Below are 7,193 nucleotides of genomic sequence, written 5' to 3'. Positions count from 1 at the left end.
GGTGGCCATCTCACGAATACCATGTAATGTGATTATGTATAAGGTCCGAACTAGTTAATAATAATTAATTGAAGTTTAAAAGTTAATATAATTATTTGATCTATTGCTTTATCGTTCTATACTCAGATTATTAATTTTAAATAATTGAATTATAAGATAATATAAGTAGTGATTCTTAATGATTCAAAGTCTTACCTGAAGATTTTTCTTGTTTTAATAATAACTTTTGACAATATCAGATTATAATAAAATAACACGAACTCAAATGTTTAGTTCATAAATTAACAATTAAGAATTTCACAATGATGATTACGAACTTGGCGTATCGATGTCGAAAGCACGATTCGACCAGCTCAATGAATATTCAGAGACAGACTCTCTTTAAGCCTTCCGCACTCAGCCCCTTTATAGTATTCCCTTTTATCCCCGCACAATCATCATTGTGTCATTCTCGCAATGTTGCTATTTTATTGACAAGTCATCATAAAATATATGAATTAATACATTAAATACATAAATACATGCGAATAATACACAAATCATTTTGACACTTCATATAATATTATTATAGTTAGTTAAAAAGAGCTGACAAGTATAATTTGTGAATTTNATTATTATAGTTAGTTAAAAAGAGCTGACAAGTATAATTTGTGAATTTTCTCAAAAAAAAAAAAAAAAACAAACATGTTATTCTAAGCTTATGAATATAATTTATAAATAAAAGTGTTAATAATTTTTAAATGACCATTATTATGGACACAAACAGAGCAGTCCTCTGTTATATCATATTGTGATAGTGTTGAGTATATTATGACAAAATCATTAGACAATCACGAAACTTCACAAAATGTATTTTTTTAACCTATAGAACAATTCTAGGTGGCGTACGGCCAAAAAAAAAAAACTTTGAAAAATAAGAGCCACTCTAAGGTGGCGTAGGTCGAAGGGCTCCGATTCGTTCCAATTAACTAGACCAATCTTTTTCAAATTTGACTCATACCAATCCTTAGATGACCCATCTAAAAAAAACCTAAGTGCCTCAATCTTTTTGGTATTATTTATTCTATGTCACTTGCATTCATCTTCAAACTGTTTTATCCATTCTGCAACATTTTGTTTTTTTTTCAAACTTTTCTAATAGAAATTTTTTTTCAACTATATGTAAAGAAGCTTCCTCATTTAAACTAAGTTTTTCTCCAATTCTTTAATTCTTTCCATTAATAAATTTCCTTCTTCAGAAATGTTTGGCTGAATAGTGACATCAAACATAGAGTTTATTTCTTCTAACAGTAGATTTTTAAAGCATAAATTATCTTCCTCATCAAAGTATTCTTTTTTTAAATCTTCATCTATCTTTAAACACACTTTACGAAAACTATTAATTGGTTTTATCGCATTGATTGCACTTTTTATCGTAGATTTTGGTAATAATATTTTGTAACTCTTAATATTTTGATACTCACTTAGCAAAATACACCATAATATTTAATTTTCTGACAAACCAGCTACCTCAATAACAGCTTCTCCTCTTTTGACAATATGCACAAATAATTTTTACTCTTCCATCATTATACCCATTTTCTTTTAATATGGTACCTCCATAATGTAATTAATTTGTAATGTGGCTTATAAAGATTTTATTATTCTGAAAAGAATTGATAACAAACATACATAAATATATAACAAAGACATTTACCTCAAAAGAATAATTAATTACAAGATATTTAACCACGTTAATAATAAGCACTTAATCATAATTAAGGAAAACATAGTGGTAACGTGAATAATAAAACATAAATAATACATAGGTGGCGCCATATATTACATATATATATATATATATATAATTGATGACACGCATGCATAAACGGGTACGAAAATCAAAAAGAAAATTGTACAGAAATAGTGTTACCGGTGTTTGATGAGTGGGGTAGAGTAATGCGGTACAACAGTCTAGTCTCAAGGCTATAGACGATGGGATACGCGAAAATAATAACACGTGGCGCGTGGAGAATTACTAACAACAAACATACATGTGATACTAATATAAGCGTGTTAATAATAATAATTATACTTAAATAACATATGATCAAAACCTGAACATTAAATATATTTACTTCTCAAAGTAAAGTTATCGACAAAAATATACGTGACATTTTTACTTGATTTACAGTTCAATTGATACTTATATTATGCAATATACATATTCTATTCATTATATTTGAATATTTTTTTTAATTAATACATAATTTCAAGTGATTAAAAAAATTATCAAAAAAAAATGGTAAGTATGTTCGTAGACAAGTAAAGGCTTTAATTGAAGAAATGACTACAAAAATGTTAACGTCAATATGAATACAATTTTTATTAGTATAAAACTACTTATTAATAATGTTTATTAATGTGGAAATATCTAACTTACTAATTGTGAAAGAAGTTCTAATAAACTGATGAACCTGAAAGCTTTTCATATATGAATGGTTAAATACTCTTTAGTCTAATATACAGATGATCCATAATGTTTTTTTTAAATCTAATAACTTTTAATCTACTAAAAATTTTGCATTACTTTTTTTGTGATCTTTACATTATTAGATTACGTTAAAATTATATTTCTTATTATTTGATTTTTAATAATATAAAAAATATGTTACTGTTTTCAGTATTTTAATAAAATAATATTGTTATGTAGCACAAATGGATACTGTTCACACTGATGCACATTTTTCATCCATGCTACCAGAATTTTTAACTCAACTTCATGTTTGAAATTTATTCTATTAACTTTCATCCGCTTGCGCCTTCTAAAATGACATTACTGCTCGCATTGACGAAAATTTAGCGTGAATTTTTACCATTTCCATGAGCTTTTTTTAATTTAACATGCATGTTTTTAAATAATTAGAACTAATAAACTGTAACACAGTATTAACAAACAATTTTCCGCTAAAAATATTTATTTAAAAAATAAGAGAAACTTTTAAAATGTGGTTTAAATAATATTTTCATTATTTCAACATATAATAGAATTATATTTATAAAATACTAACTTATTTAATTTTATGCATTTAAAAAAAATAAAAATAATAATCCCTTTTTGGTAACATAATAATATTAATTTGGCAAAAGGTAGTAACCCTAGCATTGAATATTTATCACATCTATCACTTTTTCTTTTTAATGAAAAAAATTATACAGAAAAATAGTGTAGGCGCCGACTGGTGAGCGGGGTGGGGTGAATGCGTTACGACGGTCTAGTCTCAAGGTCATAGACAACGGGATACGCGACATAATAANCGACGGGATACGCGAAATAATAACACGTGCCGCGTGGAGTTACAAAATTACAACATACATGTGAAACTAATATAAGCGTGTTAAAAACAATATTTGTTATAATACATAGAATAAGAATTAACGTTACACATTTCCAATCCACGTATTAAAATACTTGTAACTATTCATTTTAAAATAATTGAATTGCTAGAATCAAGCTATTTTGCAATTATGAAAACAAAATTATTAAAAACAAAAATAAAATTATGATTTTAAGTTATAAATAAACTGATAATATCGTGTAATGTTTTTTTTTTTTTTTTGATACCTTTAAATGCTTGTAATATAATAGTTTGATAATTATATTTTATTGCATTGATTGTTTTTTTTAAGAGCATTTTATTGAAATACTGCAATCATTTTTAAGGATATATAGGTATCGATTCTGAGATAGTGAGACACGAGGAAACAGCGAATATTAATTGAATTTCAATTTATGAGAGTTATCTTTTAAATCTGTTTCCGCATGTATACAAATACTAGATAAAAAATTAAATCTCAAATACCTCCTAAATTGAAGTCCTCGGCGTTTCTATCAATATTGATACCATTTAAATTGTTTAAAATTTCATTCACTTTGAAAGCACTAATTTCACCATTTTTATTAACATGATCCTCAAAATTAACAAGAAGCAGTTGTGTGTAATAAAATGTTTTGGGATACTTTTCCTAAAAAATTCAATGTTGAGTTATTTATTGGTTTAAAAGAATTATTAAAATTAATTAATAAATATTTATAAAAAATAAAAATCAAATTAAGGTATGTATGTAAATTTAAAATTAAATATATTTTTTTTAATAGTGTTAATAGTGAATTTTTTAAGTACTTATCTTAATCTTAAGGTCATGGGTTCGAGCCCCACGTTTGGCGCCAATTTATGTCGTACGTCGATTATACCCCGATATAACACAATAGTAGTACATAAATTAACTAATATTGTGCATATACAAATATATGATGCATTAATATCAGCAATAATTTTGAAAAGTTAATATCTACAAAAATACTGGTTTCAAAGCTGTTATCGACTAGCGATTTTCTATAAAATATATATAATATTTAAAAAAAAATTGTATATTGAATAATTAAATTAAAAAAAAAAATTTTACCTCATTTTTACCTTACCTCATTTGAGACATTTAACATTTCACGTAGTAAACTTTTTAATGGTCCATCATTCTACAAAACATTCAAGATTGTTGTTAATATGACTACTTTAAAAATTGATAGATAATCAGAACTGTAATTAATTTTATATCAAACTTATTGAATTATACAAAATTGTATAATGAGACAGAGTTGTATTTATGTTTTCACTTATCTATTTTTCATAAGAATTATATAAACTTTTATATAGTACGTAAGTTAAATATGTCAGTACATAACAATTTTTACACAAATTTATTAGATATATATTATATTTATATAGACGATATTAAAGAATTTCGATTAAATAGGAGAATAACTGAGTTTTAAAAATTTTTCAAAACTTCCTCACTAATTTACATTTTACTTCTAAAAGTTTCTTAAAAGTAAAAGTATTAACAATTAAGTAATGCAGTAAATAAAATTTAGACCATTATCAGCATTAATAATAATGTCTATTTACCTTCACGTGAAAATTAATTTTTTGCAGGAAGATATTTTGATATGTAAATATAAAATCATTTCATTTTTAATTTACTAACCATGGTCTACTAACCAAATGATTTTAAACACAACGCTACCTTTTTGTTTAATACCACATTACAGTAGAGTCGTAATCAGAGAAAAAAATAATATATGGAAACATCCAATTTTTATTTAAACTATATATTTATGAAAGTCATCGATGTTAATAGTATTTATATTCATAATATATTAGTTTACTATCAATATTTTTAGCTTCGATGCGAAGCTCAGAAGGTATTATTTTTACTATGATGAGTTTTTTTTTTAATTTTTAATTTTTTTTTTTTGTGTCTGTTACCACTTTTTTCAGCTCTCACCAAACCGATTTCTTTCAATGATACGTCAAAAGATCACAAATCGTATCTAGCCGAAGATATTACCCTCAAAAATTGAAAAAATTTCCCTTGTTTTTCGTAAATGGGGGAAACCTCCAAAAAAATTACAAATTTAAAAATCGCTAATTTTCGAAATTTTTTCAAATAAAACTGATATAACTTTTTCAAAAATGAACATATCAATATTACTTTTTTTTAGATGCTTGATGTCTTTATGTCATTTGGTATAATTTTTTTATAAATTTGACACTTTACTTGCCCACAGGGGAGAATTCAAAATGACAACTTTTTCAACTTAACTTTTGAAAGTGTTCTGGAAAGTCTGATACTTTATATATATCTTAAATTAAAACTAATGCAATGTTTTTTATTATGAAAAAAAAAAATTTCGGACTTTATTTTGTCTTTACATTGAAAACAGACATCAAATTTAATAAAAAAAAAATACGATTTTTATAAAAAAATTCTTTAAAAAACTTTATAATGCTATAACATTTTGAAAAATGTATGAATCAATAAAATTTTTTTTATGAAATAATATATATATCAATTTTTCATTCGAAATACTTTATCTTAATCAGAATATAAATAACGAAAAAATAGATCATATAGCTTTTGGAATAATCCACCAATTTTTTAAAATTAAATACTATCTAAAGATTGTCATCGAAGAGTTTTTTTTAATTTTAGTTCTTTATCTTTAATCCTGTCATTAGTACATTTATAATTTTATGCCTTACACAATATTTTCAACAATTCAAAATATTTACTAATTATTTTTCGACAAAGTACAGGTTATTTTATGCTTTATTTTATATTTTTAAATTTGACTCTATCCCTTATTTTTTACTCCTTAAATCCATATAATCACAAAATTTTATTAATGAATCATAAAAAATTAACTTTTACATAATGTGTAAGTTAAATAATACCAGTGAAGAAATTAAATTTGAACAATTTTTCCTTATATCTGTAACTCTCACCTCATCTGAAGAATCAGATGTATCAATTTCTAAGTCTTATGCTGGTCCATCATTCTAAAAATCATTCATTTTATTTGTTAATATGATTATATTTAAAATATGACATATATTTAAAAATGTAATTTATTGAATATCAAACATATTTAACAATTTACAATTGTATACTGAGTCAGTGTTGTATTTAAGATTTTACTGATCTATTTTTCACTTGATTCATATGAACTTTTTTAAATATATAATTAAATCATTTTAGTATATTATAATTGTATGTTTTATTATTATCAATGTTTATCATATAATAATCATTTATATTCTTTTACAAACATATGTGTATAAAGGAATGTACTTTAGCTACTAAATAATAGTAAGAATTGTAAAAAAAAAAATAATAATAATAATTATAAATACTTGATTTGACTCATAGTTACTAGTTTCTTCGTCGGAGATGGGCATTCCTGTTAAAAATATGGGTAAGATAATTACATACATAAAACAAAGGAATATTCTAGAACAAAAATAGAAACCCATTTTTAATAATGATTATAATTGTAATAATAATGAAAGTCTAACACTATCAATATAATTTCAATAATATCAGGTTAACGTTATAAATTATTTTTATTATAAAGTTAATTTTTTTTTTTATAAAAGGATTTATTGCATTTGAAATATCTAAAATATGGTAGAAAAAAAATGTATTTTCAACAAATATATAATTAAAGTATAATCATTTTAAATAATACTTGTATGAATCAAATTTATTTGACATAATAAAAGAGTTATACATTTATAAAAATTATTCATAGATTATTGCATGATATTTTTATGTATTTCTTTTCAAATGAAAAAAAATATAGAATAGAAATA

General features: G+C 23.8%; 1 long non-coding RNA gene and 1 pseudogene across 1 annotated transcript; both read right to left on the bottom strand.

Moving 5' to 3' along the window:
• Positions 1 to 691: 691 nt before the first annotated feature.
• Positions 692 to 1,548, bottom strand: LOC126905092 (uncharacterized; annotated as a pseudogene).
• A 2,489-nt stretch (positions 1,549 to 4,037) lies between these two features.
• On the bottom strand, positions 4,038 to 6,937 carry LOC126905093 (uncharacterized). Its single transcript, XR_007703868.1, has 4 exons — positions 6,735 to 6,937; positions 6,327 to 6,380; positions 4,463 to 4,516; positions 4,038 to 4,376 (listed from the first exon to the last, which is right to left on the bottom strand). It is a non-coding gene; the product is annotated as an uncharacterized LOC126905093 (long non-coding RNA).
• Positions 6,938 to 7,193: the final 256 nt, after the last annotated feature.

The sequence above is a fragment of the Daktulosphaira vitifoliae genome, unplaced genomic scaffold, assembly GCF_025091365.1.
Source record: "Daktulosphaira vitifoliae isolate Bord-2020 unplaced genomic scaffold, ASM2509136v1 Scaffold_4, whole genome shotgun sequence".
NCBI classification, from domain to species: Eukaryota; Metazoa; Arthropoda; class Insecta; order Hemiptera; family Phylloxeridae; genus Daktulosphaira; species Daktulosphaira vitifoliae.
Note: the sequence above shows the minus strand (reverse complement) of the source record. Positions and strands in the feature narration are given on the sequence as shown.